At 38.5% G+C, this 22,509-nt stretch overlaps 2 protein-coding genes across 2 annotated transcripts in view; one reads left to right on the top strand and one right to left on the bottom strand.

Moving 5' to 3' along the window:
* Nucleotides 1-22,509, bottom strand: part of ZNF215 (zinc finger protein 215) — a 284,622-nt gene that overhangs the window by 119,648 nt on the left and 142,465 nt on the right. The window contains exon 5 of the mRNA XM_059931013.1: nucleotides 21,617-21,679. The gene's annotated coding sequence lies outside the window, so the exon portion shown is untranslated. The remainder of the gene's footprint in view (nucleotides 1-21,616; nucleotides 21,680-22,509) is intronic.
* Nucleotides 3,466-22,509, top strand: part of LOC132370631 (interferon-induced very large GTPase 1-like) — a 31,518-nt gene continuing 12,474 nt past the window's right edge. Inside the window, exons 1-2 of the mRNA XM_059931010.1 lie at nucleotides 3,466-3,623; nucleotides 9,616-9,685. The gene's annotated coding sequence lies outside the window, so the exon portion shown is untranslated. The remainder of the gene's footprint in view (nucleotides 3,624-9,615; nucleotides 9,686-22,509) is intronic.

Below are 22,509 nucleotides of genomic sequence, written 5' to 3'. Positions count from 1 at the left end.
GGAAGACTGTTTTTGAATCTATGGATATTTTCGCCATTAAATGATTTAAATGATTGAGACAAACAAACATTACTTGCAAAGCCACACTGAAGTTTCATTTCGGGGAAATGAGAAGCAGGGCAACATCTGGTCTGGTCCCACCCCCTGCATCCTCCCAGCACAGAGGGACAGCAAAGACATGTTCACAGATTGGAGCACAATTAAGCACAAGATAGTGAAGAAAAGCCTGAAAGGCACAGAACAAGTTATGTGGTCTCTTCCCTCTGGAGGGTCACAGAAGTTCAAATTACAAATAGAAGAAAAGGGATCCTGTCTGCCCAGATTTGATCTTCAGGATTACAACCTGGTTTGAGTGTAGACTAAGATATAGACCATAAAATGAGGGCTATATCTGCATTAACCCATACAGTATTGAACCAGGGAGGTTCAATAATGAAGCTAGGGACGAAGTGAGAGAGTAGCACTGATATATATATATACACTACCAAATGTAAAATAGATAGGTAGTGGGAAGCTGCTGCATAGCACAGGGAGATCAGCTTGAAGCTTTGTGAGGACCTAGAGGGGTGAGATAGGGAGGGTGGGAGGGAGGCTCAAGAGGGAGGAGATATGGGGATATATGTATACATATAGTTGATTCACTTTGTTGTACAGAAGAAACTAACACAACACTGCACAGCAATTATACTCCAATAAAGATGTCAAACAAAACAAAACAAAACACAGCATTCCCATTTACTGTTATTTAACCAAGAGAAATGAAAACATGTCCATAGGAAGAGTTATAATCTAATGCCCATTGCAGCTTCTTCGTAGTAACTTCAAACTGGAAATAACCTTCAGCTATCAAGAATTAATAGATAAACAAATTGTGGCATACCCATACAATAGAATACTCAGTAATAAACAAGCAAGCAAACAAACAAAAAACCAAACAGGTGATTAGATAAAGAAACCACTGCTAAATGCAACCATAATGTCAAAAACAAAATGACAGAAGCCAGACACCATAAAATATGCACTATATGACAATTTAAATGAAATTCTACAACAAACACAACTATGGTGATGAAAAGCAGATCAATAGTCTCCCAGGGCTCTGGGTTGGGAGAGGTGATTCACTGCACAGGGGCAAGAGGGAAATTGTGAATGATGGAAATGTTCTATATTGTTATCCTAGTGGTGATTATATGATGGAATATACTCATTAAGACTCATCAATTATGTACTTAAAATTGGTGAATTTTAGGCTTCCCTGGTGGCGCAGTGGTTGAGAATCTGCCTGCCAATGCAGGGGACACGGGTTCGAGCCCTGGTCTGGGAAGATCCCACATGCCGCGGAGCAGCTGGGCCCGTGAGCCACAACTACTGAGCCTGCGCATCTGGAGCCTGTGCTCCGCAACAAGAGAGGCCGCGACAGAGAGAGGCCCGCGCACCGCGATGAAGAGTGGTCCCCGCTTGCCGCAACTAGAGAAAGCCCTCGCACAGAAACGAAGACCCAACACAGCTAAAAATAAATAAATAATAAAAATAATAAAAATAAAGGAATTCCTTGAAACAAACAAACAAACAAACAAACAAAACATTCACTAATCATTTAACTGAAGTTCATGTTAAAAACAAACATTTCTTGGAATTGAGAGAAAACTAAAAGATGAAACCAAGAGTCTGTCCTCTGTATTGGGGGTTGACCTGGAGGAACAGGAGGTAACTGTGTGGTGAAATGAACCTGTTTGTGAATCTGATTTTGATTCTACAGGATTGTTTTAATTCCTTCATTAATTTATACATTTACTGAAATCTTAATCAAATTAAACACTGGAAGGAGCACTGCAGCTGAAGACACTCCACTTGATGTTTCTTGTTCTGACAGATTAGATCTTCAAACAAATTATGTGCTGGGGAAAAAAGAATTCATATTTGAATGTCTGCTGCAGGCCAAGCACTGGGTGAGATTATTAACCTATCTCATTTTATCCTCATTAATGTATATGAGGTGGGTAGTGCTACTGGCACAAATTCATTCCACCACCTGGGTGCTTCTCATTACTTAGGTCGCCCTCTCCACACTCAAGACATAAGCAAACATAGTTAGTCACTGTTGGATCCCGGACTCAAATTAATGACTGACGTTTAAACTCTTGTTTACTAGAAAATACCTACACTCCTATTCTAAAAGTAGGAAAAGTGAAGTCTTATTGGAAGGACACCATGCCAGCTGCCCTTATACCTTCTTTGTGCCTCATGTCAACTCACTGAAATAGCTATTAATATCCTCACATATAACTTGAGGAAAACAGCTCTGACAGATATGGTAATTTCCTTATTCAATCATCACACATTTTGTTCATCTATATGTTTCATGCACTACATCTGGGATATAATGATGAAGAAGACAGATCCCTCACAACTGGGACGAACACAGGAAGGTGGGATGTTTCAGGTTTGGGGGATGGGAGAAATCAGATAGACAGCTACAGTGCAGCACAACGTGATAGGAGCATCATTAAGAGTGGTATAACTGCTCTGAGAGCACAGTGCAGAAGAGCTCAGTATAGGTCCATGTAGTGGAGATGTGCAGGTGTACTGGGAGTGGGAAGGGGAAATATGAAACAATGTGGGTAGAATTTCTAGAGGACCTGGGAAAAATGAGTATGAGGTTCACCTCCAAGAAGACGTGTGTAGACACATAAAGCTTGAAACAGAAGAAGAACACTGGAGCAGGAGGTACTGATCTACAAGCAAAATTATAATGAATTAAATCATGGAGTAAGATAATAATCAATGAAACAAAATGCTTTACATGGGATTTAGGTGTGAGAGAAAACAGTCAGATTTTTAACATTACTAAAAGGCTCTAATATAAAATATAGACAACTGTAAAATTCTCTTTCTCACCATAAACACACAATATGCTGTTAAGAATTTATCTCGCGGTAGCGTTGAATCATCCAAATCAGCTAATACAATGTTGGAAACCTGGTTAATTTTCAAATCAACCACAAAAAACAAAACAAACAGACAAACAGCTAATTCTAGTGAGATCTCTTATAGGAAATAAAACCTAAGAAGTTTCATTGGCACTGAGAGCATGCTTCTTCTTTGTCCTTGGGTGACTTGAGAGCTAGAACAGTAAAGCAGTTAAAGCAACTTCCCTGAGGAAGACACTCAAATGTGCCCATGTCTCTTCTCCTAAATTCTTTCCCTATCCTGTCTCTCCCATGTTCTTTATCTGGTGCTCAACCCATTCCACCACTGATACACACATGCATGCACACAAATATACCAACATTAGTCTTTCATTTGCAGTTATTTTAACACCCAGGAATCACAATATAAATAAATGAATTAATGAATAAATAAATACAAGCAGGATTCCTTTAAATCAGCTGATTTTTTTTAAACGGGGAAAAAAAACAAAAACAAAAGTGAAACCAGTTTTTCTCTTCCTGTTTGGAGGATAAAATAAGGCCCTTTTACCACAGAGGCAGCTGAAGTCTAGGCTGAAGATTTCAGTCAGCTTCAGTCAGCAAACTACCAGACTCCGGGAAAGAACCAGCTCTACTTTCTCTCGAGTATCTCTGGAGCAACCTGAAGACAGGAGCTTGGCCTCAAGAAGACAGGTAGGTGAAGGAAAAGGAGGGAAATGGGATAGACAAAGAGATACAATGACATACTCAGAGACTAAAATAAAAACAGAAATTGATGGAAACAGGCATAGGGACAGTCAGAGACACAGGCAGATTAAGGCATGCTAAGAACACAAATAGGAACCTGGCTTTCTCATTGTTCCAATAAACAGCTCCGAATCTGGGGGAAAGGGAGTACATTATCGAAACAGACAAACAACTTGGTAATTTTTATTGTCAACTAAAAATAAATCTAGACTTAGGTAAAAAGAGACTATTTGAAAGGATTATTGCAATAAGGGGAAAGAGACTATTGTAATAGAGAAAATAATCCAAACATAGAGCTTCAGGCATCTCAAAGGCCAGGCAGAAGGGAATATTCTTTCAGAGGAAAGGGTCAGTAGGCTAAGAAGAACACAGTATAGAGGGAGTGGGATAATCAGGGAATATTTTATCCTTAGGAGGGATCATTAAGGAGAGGTTGTATGCAGGGTCAGGAGGAGGGTGGGTCAAAGTTAAGGGGACTGAAAAGGAGAGAATTTTAACTAATGTTTAGTTTCAAACACTTTCCAATTGATCAGGGGGACAAACAGCTCAGTGAATCCTTTATGAGGCAAAGAATGGAATTTAAAGGGTCTGTGTCTGCTGCTATATTTAAAATAGGTAACCAACAAAGACCTACTGTATAGAAATAAATAAATAAAGTTAATTTAAAAGGGGGGGGGGCGGTCTGTGTCTGGCCTCCCTATAAGTAATAAAGGGAAACACAGATGAGTTTATATAAGTCATATGGGGAAAGGTGGTTCTTTGCAGTAAACTAATTCTCAGAACACAAAAGGGTGGATGGATTTCTTTAACCATCACTGCTTCCAGGAGTAAAGGACTCAAGAAAAGTTTAACTTTGTTATTATGATTCATGTAAGTAACAGGTGCTATGGTAAGCACAGAGGAGAGAGGAACTAACTCAACCTGGAAGAATAAAGGAAGCCTTCACAAATAAGGAGAAACCTGAATTGGGTTAGGAGCATAGTGTCCTGGGAAGTGCTCATGTAACATAATATTTTAGGGGAGGAAACAATTTCCCTTCTAGATTTTTTGGCTGGTCTAATAATTGAATTGACATAAAACAGATTAATGGGAGAAAATTAAGTTTAATTACATACTTACAAGATCCCCACCAAGACATGAAGACTCAAAGCAATCTGGCAATTGAGGCATATATACTATCCCAAGCTAAGGAGAAGGAAGTAGGAGTGTAGGGCTTCAAAGGCAAGGAAGACACTTCACAAGAAGATGAGAAGAGCAAATGATTGGTAAGCAAATGTTTGCCATGCCATGCAGGTACATCTGTCTGATATAAAAAGTTGTCTCTGGTAATAGCTCTCTCTGGTACAGGCCCTCTATATGATTCTTTTAGGCAGTTCAAGGAGAGGTAAAAAGTTTTCCTGAGTCTGCTGGGTCTTAATTGCCTTCAGCTCAAAACAATCCACATGCCAAAGTGGCAGATTTGGAGGTGGCATATTCTGCTCCCCCTCAACATACAGGGTTAAGAAAACTATGAGGCTGAGGACAGACGACAGAGTATAGTTTCTAAGAGAAGTAAGTGAACTAGATGTTAGGAAAAGGAAAAAGAGTGGTTGTAAAAGGAATTGGGTTAATTGTTGCCAGATTGTGAGGGGTCTTGAACGCCAGAGCCCAGTAATTTGATATCATAAACCAATGAAGAGTTTTCAAGTTCTGTAAACAAGTAAATGATTTACCTACAAGTTTCAGGATGCAATGTGAAAGATGGACCACAACAAGGATAGAGATAACAGATTCAAGAGCTTCTCTTACAGAGCAGTCAAATAAATAGGGCAAACTAATGCCGAGCATTTAGTAAGTAACTAACAAGGACCACAGTTTAGGGGAAAAAGTAGGGAAAATGGGCTTCCAAGAAATAAAAGGTGCCCACATCACCATTTCCCCATCAAAAAGGAATGGATACCCCCAAATGGCTAGACTTAGGAATTCAGGATGAGTTTCTAAGTGGATAAGCTGTTCAACACAGTTAATCCAACAAGTCCAAAGAGGAGCTAAAGGAATAATAAAATCTATAATAGGAGGCAGAGACTAAGAGGCAAGCTAAAATTTTATTACTTTATTGAGCTATAATTCACATATAATATTATTCTGTTGTGCAACATGATTCCATACGTGTATATATTGCAAAACGATAACCAAAGTCTAGTTAACATCCATCACCACACAGTTATAGTTTATTTTTCTTTATGATGAAAAATTTTAAGGGCTTCCTCTTAGAAACTTTCAAATACATGATACAGTGTTATCAACTATAGTCATCATGCTGCACATTAACATCCCCAGGACTCATTCATTTTATAACTGGAAATTTTAGCCTTTGTCCTTCACCCATTTTGCCCTCCCTCTCCCCCACTTCTGGCAACCACCAACCTGTTCTCTGTATCATTTAGTTTGTTTTTGGTTTTGTTTCGTTTTCATTTCCATATGCAAGTAAGATCATATGGTATTTATCCTTGTCTGACTTATTTTACTTAACATAATGCTGTCAAGGTCCAACCAGGTTGTCACAAATGGCAGAATTTCCTTCCTTTTTTTTTTACTGCTGTATAATATTCCATTAGAAATGTACCACATTTTCTTTATCCATTCATCCATCAATGGACATTTATGTTGTTTCCAACTTTGGTTATTGTAAATAATGCTGGAATGAACCTGGTAGGGGAGAGGGAGGATTTTTTCAAATTAGTATTTTCTTTTCCTTTAGATAAATACTCAGAAGTGGCATTGGTGGATCATTATATTTGACAGAAACTGGGAAAGGCTGGACACTGCATAAAGAGCCTAAAGCAGCTCACGATTAGCAGCAGAGTCTTTGAACACACATTCTCTAACTACATATCGAAAGCAGCCTCAAGTTACTCTCCATCCCATTATCTGCTTGTTTCTTTCCTAGCACTTAAAATAATCTGAAATTATTTTGCTTATTCAAATACTTACAAGTTTATGGTTTGCTTCCCTCCACTAGGGGTAAACACTGTAAGGGCAGGTATCTAACCTGCCTTATTCATCAATCAACACACAGTACCTAAAACATTTCCCAGCATGATGACAGCCCTCAATAAATATGTGTGAAATAAATGCTGAAATTTTTAAAATCTTTGCCAAACTTCCAATCCATGGTACTTGTATGATCTAGTTCACTCAAAGGCACATTATCATGATGGGTACAGAGAGAAGAGATGGTCAACAAAGAGGAGCTCCCTAGATTCTTCTATTGTTTCTCTGATATCAGTCTGCTTTAAACTTATCTGTAAATAAACCAGATTTTTCATTTGTTTAATATTCAAACTCTTTACTCTTTATTCTAAAAATAGGAGAATATTTCCAGGATATATTAGAGTTGTTGTTACTGTTGTTGTTATTAATTCTGTACAACATTTGATGTATATTTTCATTATGGAGAATCAGGCCATACTGCCGCTCTGGGAAATATTCTTCTATTGTTTCTTTGATGATTTTTCTCAAACATCCTTTCTGATCTCTCCTTCTGAAAACCATATTAGACTCAGTCACATGTTGGCAGCATTTCTGGATCTAGCCTGCCTGTCTCCTTAATGAGCTTTATAGCTCTTCATAGCCCTTTCCGTGTCTTTATCCTTTGAAGTTAAATTCTTAAAGATCCCTCAGTTGAACATTCTAGCATAGTAGTTGAACCTTCATGTGTATTCATTCAAATACTGAGACAGAAAGAACACCTCAGTTGGAAACTAAGAAGTAAAGAATCTCAAAGGAGATAATCTTCATGTTCAGGCCAACAGGAATGGCAAATTTAGTTTTTACACTCCCATCTTTTCTCCATTAAAAATGTCTCCTTAGGGGCTTCCCTGGTGGCGCAGTGGTTGAGAATCTGCCTGCCAATGCAGGGGACACGGGTTCGAGCCCTGGTCTGGGAAGATCCCACATGCCGCGGAGCAACTGGGCCCGTGAGCCACAACTACTGAGCCTGCGCGTCTGGAGCCTGTGCTCCGCAACAGGAGAGGCCGCGATAATGAGAGGCCCGCGCACCGCGATGAAAAGTGGCCCCCACTTGCCACAACTAGAGAAGGCCCTCACACAGAAACTAAGACCCAACACAACCATAAATAAATAAATAAATAAATAAAAAGCTCCATGTAACATATGTAAAAAAAAAAAAAAAAAAAATGTCTCCTTAGAATAGGGTTGGGTTTTTTTCAAAATATGATTGAACACTTGGCAGCATTTATAAAATTAAAGTTGGGGGGTTTATAAAAACCACAGTTCCTGAGCAATAAGCTAGACATCCCATGTCAGATTCTCTGTGAGTGGGGCTGGGAACCCACATTTTTAAGATGTCCTCAGGTGATCAATATCCAAAATAAAGACTGAGAACAACTACTTTGAAAGATTAACTCATACTTTTAACTTTAAATTGGTTTAAAACCAAGTCCAGTTCGATCAGAGGAGTGAGGACATTACAATCCTTAACACCTCCATTAATTTGCTGCAATTTCTGCCTTCTTTAAATCTATCTCTATAATTTGGCATTCAAATAGACCAAAACTGTATGATAAGCTAGGTGGAGAAATCATTGTCAAAATCTTTCCATCACCACAAAGTATGGGCAAATAATCTACCTCTAGGCCACAAGTCCTTCACTGTAGGCAACACTGAAGTAGACAAGAACTAAAAGACATCTTTTCTTCTCCTCATCCTTCTTCCTACTACCCATATCTCTACTTCTCTTTCATTGACACAACCCCAGTATCAGCTCTGAGGCACACAAAGCTACAAAGAATGGCTTGTTGCCTTGGGAAACTATTGGAACAAGTGCCTTATACACAGCACTCAGATATACACACTATTTTACATGTATTTTTCTTAGAGAATAGGTCAGTGAAAAGATACAACATGGTCTTGAACAAGGATGTAAGTCTTTGACTGTTAATAGATCCTTGCTGGAACTCACAAAGTTGAATTTTTATGTGACTTCAAAGGATTTCTTCCCAGACACTCTAGACAGGGGTGGGAAGGAGGGATCCTGGTATACACCTTAACTGTAAAACTGACTTACTCCTGAGGAAATTACTAGTGTGTCTGGACCTACATACACCTAGTAAAGGCCACTGCATTAGTCTTCAGCAGAGATCATTTTGTTAGGTTACATAAATACCAGGGACTCAGTCTTTAGCAAGGACTAAATATATGGATTGATTTCCACAATACACTTTCTCTAGTCAATATGAAGTCTTACTTGTACCATTCTGCTTTGTGAGCAAAGGTTGTGTCCACTGTGGTATAAACCAATGCTCCCAAATCACTGGCAGATCATCTCCTAATGTGGGGATATATCCATGGTCTGCTAGCTCCCTTCAGGGAAGGTCATCTTGAAAAATGTCTTCTGACACATTCAACTCCTACCCAATGCCCAGCAGACTTACTCATGCAGAGTGAGAAGAGCCTGACAGTGTAACAGGATACACAGACTCCCCAACTCCAGTGTCAGGACAATATCTGTCCAAATCTGAACCAGCCTGTCCAGTGGAGACAATCATTGAGGAGTCTACCCTCCTCCCTATGTGCCTTTGTCTGTGCCCTTGAACTGATACCCATGAGAATTCTAGCTCAACAGGCTTAGTCCTAAGTCTTAGAAAGAAAAAGCAGCCGCAGCTACTGTCCTACCCTTTTGGTTCCTTCCTAACCTATTTGGAGGTCAATGGCTCTGGGATTTCAAACGCTGAAGAGGCTTTCTTTGGGTTACAGTCTCCCACATTTCCTAAAGGAAAGAGACTCCTCGTTCTGAGACAACAAGAAAATAACTAAAACATTAGCAGAAAAGAGACACAGCACCTCCCTTAACTTTCAGTCTACACCAAAATGATGAAAGTTATTTTCCATGTTGCAGCAATTTCTATGGCTAATATTTCCCATTATCTCATGGCAGAAGCACCAGGAGACAGGAAGCCACCTCTGAAAGTTAACCTTCAGGATCAGCATTCCTGACTGCAGCTGTGGTATGTAGTTTCTAGTTAAAATTTTAAAAACAAACAAAAAAAGCATGGCCTTAATTTAGACCCTTCTGTCTTGACTGATCCTTTCATTCCCCAATGTATGTAAGCTTCCCAATCTTTATTGTACTTGATATATTGTCATCAAACCCTATATTTATGCTCCCTGGAGTGGTGGGTCTGCCATTCTACTTTCAGTTTTCATGGTCTCCCGCAGATTGGAGGCTGCTCCTCTACCTTGGGGAGCTTCTCGTTTTCCTACATGTCCATTCCTGGTCCTATAGGATCCTATGGCCCTTGGGCCTTATTCATCCCATTTGAGCAGCCCTTGTCTCTTTTCATGATGTTTTCCCCATTACACTTGCCACTTTTCTGGTTACTTTGGTTCCTAGGCCAATCTTAACTAGATATCCTCTCTGAAAATTTGCCTCTAGCACCTGGAATAGGTGTAGGCACTAAATGAATTCCATGTACAGAATAGCTCAGCTACAATCCTGAGCCACCTAAACTCCAAGTCCCTTTGGCCAACTAAAAGGATGTCTTGAAGGTTATATGTCTCCCCAGATAACAGCCATCCTACTTGTTTCCATGGCATACACTCCCTGGGCTATGCTTCCCTTAATTCCTTCCTACTTTACCTTGAGGCACTGAAAAATTCCCTGGAACCTAATCTTCATACGTATTCCTTCTAAGTTCTCTGGTTTAGCTCTTCAAGTCCCCACCAACAGCTCCTCTCTCCAGATTTTCCTAAAGTGTGAGGCATGCTCTTATTACTAGGAGAATCAGATTCTCCCTTGGCTTAGTGGTGGAAACCTCCTTTAGGTCCTCCTCCCCTTCAGTGGGATTTACCTCATTGAGTCCCACATCCCTCTGGGCACTAAGACTGTGGTTCCAACAGGGCTTTAGAAAAATTAAATGATAGGAGGAGTTAACATTTATTGAACCCTTAGAATAGGTCAAACACTGGGCTGAGCATGTTACATATTTTGTCACTTGGCACCCAGATGAGGGTAGCTCCATGATTCGAGGCCTATGTAATGCCCTCGCCCTGCTGCTAGCCAATAGAATGTGGCATAGATGAAGGAATTTTTCAGATGAAATTAAGGTCCCAAATCAGTTGATTTTGCGTTAACCAAAAGGAATATTATCCTGGGTAGGCTTGACTTAATCAGGGAAAAGACCTTAAAGAGCGACTCAGCCTTTCTTTAGAGATAATTTTCCCTCCCGCTGGCTTAAAGAAGTAAGCTACCATGTTGAGGGAGGGCCTACAGAAAAGATAATGTGGCAAGGAACTGTGGACAGTCCTAAAATCATAAGGAGATGAATTCTGTCAACATGTATAAGCTGAAAGCAGCTTTTCTCCAGTTGAGACTCTAGATGAAAATACAGCTCAGTCAACACCTGGAGTGCTGCCTTGTAAGACCTTGAGCAGAGGACCCAGCTAAGCCATGCCAGACTCCTGACAGAAATTGTGATATAATGTGTGTGTGTTTTAAGATACTAAGGTTGTGGCAATTATACGAGAATATAAAAATAATACAGATTTTGGTGCCTAGAAGTGGTACCTAAAACTTGGGAACAGCTTTGGAATCAGGCAAGTGAGCAGAAGCTAGAAGAACTTTGAAGAGCATGACAGAGAAAGCCTATATACCTTCGACAGACTGTTAGAAGAAATCCAGACTTTAGGTATGCTGCAGTGAGGGCTCAGAAGAAATTCAGGGACATGTTATTAGAAACAGAAGGAAGAGGATTCTTGTTATGTAGTGATAGAAAGCTTAGCAAAATTATGTCCTGGAGTTATGTACAAGGAAATACTTAAAAGCTGGTTTTATACTTAGGGAGACTTCCAAGTAAGGTGTTAAAAGTGCCTCCTGATTTCTTCTTGCTGCTTATGATAAAATGTGAGAAAAGAAAGATAAACTGGGGAAAGAACTGTTAAACAAAAAGGAGCCAAGGCCTTAGAATTTTGAAATTTCTCAGCCTCTGCAAAAGGCAAAACCCATTAGAATAAAGAGATTCAGAGTCTTGAATCTCTGTTGATTATGATTGTACAAGCTTTTCCTAAAACCTCAGAAAGATTAAAAGGTAAAGGAATCAAGCACAAAAATGGTCCTTTCAAGAAGATAAGGGTTTGCCTCACAGATATCAACCAAATTAGAAGTCCTCTAGGAAGCTTAAGGTCACTGTTCCCTACCATCTCAGCGGGAGGCCAAGGCTTTTCCAGAAGGGTTTGTCTGGAAAAGAACCATAGAAGTGGCTTTTGTCTAAAGGAGTGAACCCCACTGAAATCTATAGAAGATCCACAAAGTTCTTGAGAAAATTTGTTCAGCAGAAACACTGCTAGCTGTTGTTGGATGGAGAGTCTGTTTACGTCTGTCAGATCTAGCTGGTTTACAGTATTGTTCAACTACCCTGTTTCCTTACTGATCTTCTACCTAGTTGTTTTATCCATTATTGAAAGTACAGCAATGAAATCTCCAACTATTATTTCAGAACTGTCTATTTCTGTCCTCACTTCTCAATTTTTGCTTCCTATGGTTTGGAGTTCTGTTGTTAGGTTCATAGGTTTATAAGTTTTATATCTTCTTGATGGGTTGACACTTCTATCAACATTTAGTGTTCTTCCTTGTCTCTTGTAACAATTTTTGACTTAAAAGTCTATTTTGTCTGATCTTAGCGTAGATACCTCAGTTCTCTTTTAGTAACTATTTGCCTGGAGTGCCCTTTTCTATCCTTTCACTTTTGTCCTATATGTCTTGGATATAAAATGAGTCTTTTCTAGACAGCATGTAATTGCATTTTGTTTTTCAATCTATTATGAGAATACTTACCTTTTAATAAAAGAGTTTAATCCATTTACAAAAATTACTGATAAAGAAACACTTATTCTGCCATTTTGCTTTGTCTTTTATATGTTTCATATCTTTTTTGTTTCTCAAGGTCTCCATTAACTGCCTTCTTTTGTGTTTGATTTTTTTTGTAGTGTATGATTTTGATTCCTTTCTAATTTCCTTTTCTGTATATTTTAAAAGTTATTTTAGCATTGGTTGTCCTGGAGCTTACAATTAGCCTCTCAAACCTGTAACAATCTATGTTGAATTAATATCACATTAGCTTCCATAAGTATATAAAAATTCTGATCCTACACTGCTCCATCCCTCCTCCCCTTTATGTTGTTGTGTCACAAATTACATCTTTCTACTTTGTGTGCTCATTTAACATAGATTTATCATTATCATTTTATTCATTTGTCTTTCAATCAAATTGAGAAAGAAAAAGGAGTCACAAATGAAAAATACAGTAATACTGGCTTATATATTTCTTTACCTGTGTTGTTTTTTCATGTGGCTTCAAGTTACTGCCAAGTGTTCTTTCATTTCCACCTGAAGGACTCCCTTTAGCATTTCCTGTAGGACATATCTACTAGTGATAAACTCCCTCAGCATTTGCTTATCCGAGAATGTCTTAACTTCTTCTTTATTTTTGAATGATGGTTTTGCCAGATATAGGATTATGGGTTTTCTCTTTCTTTACGTACTTTAAATATGTCATCCCACTGCCTTCTGGCCTCCATGGTTTCTGCTAAGAAATCCAGTCTTTTTCTTACTGAGTCTCCCTTGTATATGACAGTCACTTCTCTATTGCTGCTTTCAAGATTCTCTCTTTGTCTCTGGCCTTTAAAAGTTTTATTATAATGTGTCTCAGTGTGGACCTCTTGTGTTTTTCCTCCCTAAAGTTCATTGAGCTTCTTAAATGTGTAAATTCATGTATTTAATCAAATTATGACTTTTTGGGCATAGTTTCTTCAAAATTCTTTTACATCATTTCTCTCTCTTGTCTCCTTACACAACTTCCATTATCTGTATGTGGTATGCTTGATGGTGTCCCACAGGTCTCCTAGGCTCTCTTCATTTTTGTTCACTCCTTCATCTTTATGTTCCTCAGACTGGATAATTTTAAATGACCTATTTTCAAGTTCTCTGGTTTTTAATTCTGCCTGCTCTAATCTGACGTTCAAATTCTTAGTGAATTCTTCATTTCAGCTATTGTAATTTTTAACCCCAGAATTTGTTTGGTCCCTTTTTATAATTTGTATCTCTTCAGAGGTATATACTATTTGGGGCACATCATTCCCCTGGTGTTATTGAATCTCTGTCCATGATTTACTTTAGCATTTTGAGCATATTTAAGCCAGATGAATTAAAGGCCTTGCTGAATACATTCTATGACTTGATTCCTCATGATAGTTTCTATTCATTTTTCTGTGAATGGGTCATATTTTCTTGTTTCTTTGCACGTTTTAAAATTTTTTTTGTGGAAAACTGAACATTTTGTATTTTATAATAAGGTGACTCTTGAAATCATAATCTTTCTCGTGCTCAGGGTTTGTTTTGGTTCATTCCTGTGGGTTTTGGTTATATGTTTAGTACTTTTCTACCTTTTTCTCTAAAGATATTTGTGGTTTGTGCTCTCTGAAATGTGTTCTTTAGCTTATCATGAGCTTATGTGTTGATTGAGATTTTTTTGCCTAAAGACAAAACAAAAAACCAACAAACAAAACAAAAAACACCTCGCTTTGCATACTGGCTCAGTGTTTAGCATTCCTCCAATGCTTAACCTGGCCCTTTACAACTCTGCCTTAGCCTTCACTTTCTGCTTCTGAACCTAAGGATCATTTAGAGGTATAAATCCTACACACAGGGAACTTTTTACTGTTCCACTTCCACACAAAATCTCTCTCCAGTCTTTCCTACCAAGTTTCAGCATGTCTATTATTTGTCTCAACCTTAACATCTTCCCCCAGACAGTAGGGGTTGTCCATTTACCTTTCTTGTTTGCAAGGAATGCCCTCCACTTGGCTGCTTTTGTGCCCTGAAGAAGCCCTGTGCTACGCAAAATAAAAACAAAACTGCCTTTCGTCAGTCCTTCAGATAGCCCCCAGAGGGCTTCAAATAGACAAACACAATTCTCTGAGATCAAGGTCTGCTCTTCTCCCTTTGAAAGCAGGGACAAGGGTGTCACAATGGGAATGTGGGCTGATATCTTCAAGATTCCCTCAAGCAGGGGAGGAAGGTGGCCCAAAGGCAAGTAAAAATGCCACAACACTCCCCTACCATTTTTAAGTTGCCTTTTTCTTGATCAGCAGATACTTGGTTACTATAGACCTTTGATTATTTTCCAGATTTCCAACAAAGTTGATTCTGATGTTTTTTCTCTTGCTTGTTTATTGTTTCAGTAGAAGGATGTGCCCTTGGAGCTACTTATCCCTTCGTATTTGCGGATGTGCTCCTATATAATTTATTTTTCATAACGGCTGTGCTTAATAACTGCCTTACAAAATTCCTGAACATTTGACATTTGGTTCTCATGAGTCAGTATAGGCTGGTCCCAGCATACCATGAAATATGGTCACTGAGGCATAACAGAGGTTTACAGAGGTCTCTGAGAAAGCATTGAGAGCATGTCTATAAGAAAGGTCTCCCAACCCAGCCAAGAACTGAAGGCCTATGATTGAGATTTTATTCTTCCCTAAAAACGCTCTTGGATTCTTTTCTAACCCTTTTATCAACTATTCTTCTCCCCTACACCTAACCCATTTCTGATCTCAATGAGAGCTTCCCACAAAAGATAGACCCTTAGCCACTCTAACTCTCAGTTATCAGAGCTCCAGAAGATTTTAGGCATCTTTCAGCAGGCAAAGTAATAAAAGACTGCAGTATCACCATATGATAAATGTCAAATAATATTCTAAATCAAGTCTTTTAGAAGAAAATGCATGAACCAAAATTTCTCAGGCTCAATTATAACTTTAGACATCATAATTATAGTTATAATTAGGGTCACAGTATGTAAAAACAGCACTGGCCAGGCAGAAATGTTTATTTCTAGGAAGTTAAAGAAACTTAGATAAAATTAAAGTTCTGTGGCAAGAATGAAGTTGAGACAGGATCTACAAGACATGGCAACATTTCTTTACGTGGAAAAGTTTTCTATCCTTGCCAAGGCACTGCTGACTTAAAAAGAAAAGAAAAACTATTTTTTCTGGGAAATGAGAGCAAGAGAAATAAAACTGAAAGCCTTTCCACAGCAGTTGGTAGAAACAAGGAAGGGCTGACCCTGACAGCTGGGTGATGAATAGGGCTTATATGTGTGATGCCCCACCCAGGGGCACTCACACGCATACCCACACAGGGCAACTCACCTTATAATCAGTAGTCCTCTTATGATAATTTTTAAACTTGAGTCATTATTAAACACATAATTCAAGATCCGTGAGCCTTTGCAAGATAATAACAAATGTTAAAACACAGTAAAAAGTTTTTCTTTTTTTTTTTTTTTACTTCCTTATCTTATTTTAAAATCAGGCCCGGTGCTACACAGGAAGCCAAAGCCTAAACTAAAAGCGGTCAGCCTTAACTCTAAGAGACTCAGGGAAAGAACCCACTCTATATGCACATATCTCTGGAACAACTTGAAAACAGGAGTTTGGCTTAAAGAGACAAGTTGGTAAGAAAGAAGGGAAATGGAAGAGAAAGGTGTATAAGAATTGACACAGAGACTGAAAAAGAAACAGTGATGAAAAAAGTCAAAAGGAGCAGAGACTAAAAACAGAGACACAAGGATAAACTATAAGACTTCTTAAGAACAAAACATGAATTTGACATGGTGGTTGATGCATAATAGCTACAAGTATGGGAAGAAGGGGAGTACACGAGCTAAACAGGCAATTAAGAAACATTTGGAGGGCTTCCCTGGTGGCACAGTGGTTAAGAATCCGCCTGCCAATGCAGGGGACACGGGTTTGAGCCCTGGTCTGGGAAGATCCCACATGCTGTAGAGCAACTAAGCCTGTGCGCCACAACTACTGAGCCTGCACTCTAGAGCCCAGGAGCCACAACTACTGAGCCCACGTGCCACAACTACTGAAGCCCGCGTGCCTAGAGCCTGTGCTCCGCAACGAGAGAAGCCACCGCAATGAGAAGCCTGCGCACTGCAAAGAAGAGTAGCCCCCGCTTGCCACAACTAGAGAAAGCCCGTGTGCAGCAACGAAGACCCAATGCAGACAAAAATAAATTTTTAAAAAAAAGCTTTAAAAATAAACAGTCGGAAAATCTATATAATATATATAAGTACAAGGTACTATTGATAGCTCAGAAAAGAGAGCTATGTACTCAACCTAAAGATTAATGAAAGGCTTCACAAATAAGGAGAAACTTGAATTAGGGCAGAAGGAATATAGAACCCCTGGCAGAAAAGGTGGGGAGGAAAGGCTCATCCAGGGTAATATTTAGAGTCAAGAATGCCATGAGAATGAAGGAAGATGGCAGAGTGTGGTTTTTAAGGGAGAGAGTGAGGTAAGTATTAGGAAAAGGAAAAGGAGTGGTTGTGAAAGGTATGGTAGAGTATGATTCTTGTTAAAGTATAAGGGCCTTGAATGATAAGTCATTTTAATTTTATCACGAGACAATGTAGAATTTTCAGTTTTCTAAACAAAACAATACATGATTTAAATTTGGATGTCAAAAGGATGACTCTGGATGCAATGTGGAAAAGGAATTATAAGAGAGGAAAAAAATTATTGAATATACCAGAGCAAACATGAAGGCCCAGTGGCAGTGTGTATATGGAATAGGTAATAGACTCATGAGCAAATTGATACAGGTGATATATAGGATAATCTATGCCCTATAGTAGATGCCCAACAATGAAAAGTTATAGATGGAAAACTATGAAATAAGGTGTCCAGAAAACAAATGTGCCCATACCACTATCCCCCCATTATCATTGGGGGATATATGTGGTCTGAAGGTGAATCCAGACAGGAGCCAGAACTGGAAATGAGTCTGTAATTAGTATGAGACATATTCCTACCCACAGAAGTTAATCCAACACCACCAAACACCAACACCAAGTACAAAGTGAAAGAACTGGATCACAGATAGAAAGTGGGTACCCAAAACCAAATACAACTCTAAGAGAAACTAGAAAAGTTAGAAACAAATGAGGAATGCCTCAAAAGATTCCCATGATTAGCATCAGAACTATCAGTGCATTTCACGACACCTTATGCATTCTCTAGAGAATCAAGAAGTAAAGTCATCTAGTGAGGATTAGAGCTCCAATTAAAGCTCTGTTTCTCCCTCCTCCTAGACTACTCTCATCATTTCCTTCCTCCTAGACTGATGCAGAACCCTCTCTGACCATGTCTTATTCATGCCTATAACCCCATTTTTGAGCAGAACACCTGGCACATAGTCTATGATATGTACATGGGTTTGAACTGGATGGAAGAATTTGAGAATATGATGTCTGATTGTAGTGAGCTAAAGAGAGACAGAAGTCAAAGGTGACTATTTGGAACCTGAGACACTGGAAAAATTAAAATAGGATGAGTGTGATGGGAAAACAAAAGGAGGGAGAGGTTTGGAAATCAGGTGATGAGTGCAATTGGGACATCCTGTTTTGATCCACCTTCATGGGGAGTTCTGGCTGGTGAAGACCACATCTCTGTCTTAGGCTGATCCCTAGATTGGCTCTCCAAACGCATGTCTTCATGCCCTCACCCAGGTATTCAACTTTCTTCTCCTCTCCCCTCAACTATCCACCAACAATCCCCAAACACGTGGCTGTCCCCTGCCCAGCCTAAAGGCTTTCTACAACTCATTAGAGACACAATGAAAACATGTTGTGAGCAGTGTTCTACATGGGGACATTAGGTTGGGTTGCTAATCATATTGTTCGAGTTCTCTTTGTATTTACTTATTTTTTCTTGGTTTGTTTTATCAGGTACCAAAAAACATACTAAATACTAAACCTTTCCTAAAGTAGTTGTAGATTATCAATTTCACCAAGTAATTCTGTAAACTTTGCTTTATTTTTATTGAACTTATTTTTTAGAGCACTTTTAGGTTTACACATAAATAAGCAGAAGTTACAGAGATTTCCCATATACCTCTTGCCCCCGCACGTGTCATCTCCTGCATTATCAACATCCCCCAACAAAGTGGCACATCTGTTACAGTGATGAACCCACATTGAAAAATCAATGATCACCCAGAGTACGTAGCTTACATAGGTCTTGCACATTCTATGGGTTTTGAAAAATGTCTAATGAAGTGTAATGAACCCTTAAATATACAGAATAGGTTCACTGCCCTAAAAATCCTCTGTGCTCCTCCTACTCATTCTTTCCTTGTAACCACTCATCTTTCTGCTGACACCATAGTTTTGTCTTTTCCATAATGTCATACAGTTGGAATCATAAAGTATGTAGGCATTTTAGTCTCACTTTTTATGCTTAGAAATATACTTTTAAGTTTCCTCCATGTCTTCTCATTTCTTTTCATTTAATTTCACTTCATTCTTTTCATTTTTTTTAGAACTGAATAATATTCCATTGTCTAGATGTACCACAGTTTATTTATCCATTGACCTATTGAAGGATATCTTGGTTACTTCCAAGTTTTTGAAATTATAAATAAAGCTGCTATAGACATCTGTGTGCCAGCTTTTGTGAGGTATAATTTAGGTAAATACCAGGGAGCATGATTGCTAATCATATGGAAAAAGAATATTTGGTTTTGTAAGAATGAACCAAACTGACTTTCGAAGTAGCTATTCCGTTTGCACTCCCAGAAGCAATGAATATGAGCTTCTTTCATGCCAGACCCTTGTCAGCAATTGGTGTTGCCAGTGATCTGGATTTTGGCCATTCTAATAGGTACATAGGCATATCTCATTTTATTGCACTTCACGGGTATTGTGTTTTATTACAAATTGAAGGTTTGTGGCAACCCTGCATCAAGCAAGTCTATTGGCACCATTTTTTTCTCTCCACAACCCCTGGCATCCACGGATCTTTTTACGGTATCCAAAGTTTTGGCTTCCACTATTTCATATAGTTGGAATCATAAATTATGTAGCTTTATCCGACTGATTTCTTTCACATAGCAATGTGGTTTAAGGTTCTTCCATGTCTTTTCATGGCTTTATAGCTCAATTCTTTTTTTGCTAAATAATAATCCATTGTATGGATGTACCACAGTTTGTTAATCTATTAACCTACTGAAGGACCTCTTGTTTGCATCCAAGTTTGCAAATATGAATAAAGCTTCTATAGACATCATGGGAAGGTTTTGTGTAGACTTAAGTTTTCAACTCATTTGAGTAAATACCAAGTAGCTTCGTTGCTGGATCATATGATAACAGTACAGGGTTTTGTTTTTCTTTTGTAGGAAACTGCCAACCAGTCTTCCAAAGTAACTGTAACATTTTGCATTCCTACCAGCAATGTATGAGAGTTCTTAGCCATCCTAATTGGTGTGTAGTGGCATCTTGCTGTTTTAATTTGCAGTTCTCTAATGACAAAGATGGTGAGCATTTTTTCATGTTTATTTGCCATTTGCATATGTTTTTGGTAACATATCTGTTCAAAAATGTTGCACCGGCTTCCCCGGTGGCGCAGTGGTTGAGAATCTGCCTACTAATGCAGGGGACATGGGTTTGAGCCCTGGTCTGGGAAGATCCCACATGCCACGGAACAACTAGGCCCGTGAGCCACAACTACTGAGCCTACGCATCTCGAGCCTGTGCTCCGCAACAAGAGAGGCCACGATAGTGAGAGGACTGCGCACCGCGATGAAGAGTGGCCCCCGCTTGCCACAACTAGAGAAAGCCCTCACACAGAAAGGAAGACCCAACACAGCCAAAAATAAATAAATTAATTAATTGATTTTTTAAAATGTTGTACCATTTTTAATTGGGTTGCTTGTTTTCTTACTGTTGAGTTTTAAGGATTCTTTGTACATTTGGGATACCAGCCTTTTATTAGATATATATTTTGCAAAGACTTGCTCCCAGGCTTTGGCTTATCTTTCCTTTTTTTTAAACAGTATCTTTCATACAATAGAAGTTTTAAAATTAATGAAGTCCACTTATCAACTTATTCTTTCATGGATCATGCTTTTGATTTTGTATCTAAAGTGTCATCGTCAATCCCAAGGTCACCTACATTTTCTCCTATGTTTTCTAGGAGTTTCATAGTTTTGCATTTTATATTTAGGTAATACGATCCATTTTGAGTTAATTTTGTGAGGAGTGCAAGGTCTGTACCTAGATTCATTTTTTTGCATGTAGATGTCCAGTTATTCCAGCACCCTTTGTTAAGACTCTCCTTTCTTCCATTGGATTACCTTGACTCCTTTCTCAAGATCAGTTGACTATATTTGTGTGGGTCTATTCCTGGCTCTTCTAGCCCATTCATCAATTCTATTTGTCTCTTCTTTTGCCAGTACCATACTGTCTTTTATTTTTTTTTAATCTTTATTGGAGTATAATAGCTTTACAATGGTGTGTTAGCTTCAGCTTTATAACGAAGTGAATCAGCTATACATATACATATATCCCCATATCTCCTCCCTCTTGCATCTCCCTCCCACCCTCCCTATCCCACCCCTCTAGGTGGTCACAAAGCACCTTCATAGCTTCACAGTAAGTCTTGAAATCTGGGAGTGTCAGTATTCTGACTTTGTTCTTCCCCCAATATTTTGTTGGCTATTCTGGGTCTTTTGCTTTCCTTGTAAACTTCGGAATCAAGTTGTTGATATCCACACAATAACTTGCTGAGTTTTGGCTGGGATTGCATTGTCTCTATGGATTAAGTTGGGAAGAACTGGTCTTAATATTAAACACAAAATATCTCTCCATTTATGCAGATATTCTTTGATTTCTTTCATCAGGGTTTTGTGGTTTTCCTTATATAGATCTTGAACATATTTTATTAGGTTTATACCTAAGTATTTCTTTTTTGAGGGTGCTAATTTAAATGGTATTGTGTATTTAATCTCAAATTCCAATTGTTTATTGCTAGCATATAAAAAAAATAGTAATTTTTGTAAGTTAACCCTTGTATCCTGCAACCTTGCTATATTCACTTACCAGTTCCAGGAGATTCTTCTGTTGTTGATTCTTTGGCATTTTTTACATAGATGATCATGTCATCTACAAACAAAGACAGTGTTATTTATTTTTTCCCATTCTGTATATTTTTATTTCCTTTTCTTATCTTATTAGCTAACTCTTCCATCAGGATATGTGATAGGAGTGATGAAACGGGATTCCTTTACCAATTCCATTTTAAGAGGAAAGCTTCTAGGTTCTTACCATTAAGTGTGATGTTAACAGTAGGGTTTTTGTTAGTGTCTTTTATCAAGTTCAAGAAGTTCCCCTCTATTCCTAGTTTGCTGAAAGTTTTTATAATGAATGGGTGTTGGATTTTGTCAAATAGCTTTTCTCCATATATTGGTATGATCATGTGATATTTCTTCTTAGTCTGTTGTGGTGTTTTACATTAATTGATTCTGAATGTTTAATCAGCTTTGCATACCTGGGATAAATCCCACTTGGTTGTGGTGGATTATTCTTTTACATATTATTAGATTTGTTACTTTTTTTTTCATGAGAGATATAGGTTTATAGTTCTCTTTCCTGTAACGTCCTTGACTGATTTTGGTATTAGGGTGATGTTGACCTCATGAATTAAATTAGGAAGTATTCCCTCTGCTTCTGTCCTCTGAAAGAGATTGTAGATATTTGGTACAATTTCTTCCTTAAATGTCTGGTAGAATTCACCAGTGAATCCCACTGGGACTGACGCTTTCTGTTTTGGATGGGTTGTTAATTACTGATTCAATTTTTTTTAATACACACGGGGCTATTCAGATTATCTATTTCCTTTCATGTAAGCTATGATAGCTTGTTGTCTTCCAAGGAACTAGTGTATTTCATCTAGGTTATCAAATTTGAGAGCAAACAGTTGTTCATAGTACTCT

The sequence above is a fragment of the Balaenoptera ricei genome, chromosome 8, assembly GCF_028023285.1.
Source record: "Balaenoptera ricei isolate mBalRic1 chromosome 8, mBalRic1.hap2, whole genome shotgun sequence".
Classification (NCBI taxonomy): domain Eukaryota; kingdom Metazoa; phylum Chordata; class Mammalia; order Artiodactyla; family Balaenopteridae; genus Balaenoptera; species Balaenoptera ricei.
This window is presented reverse-complemented; position numbering and strand designations above follow the sequence as displayed.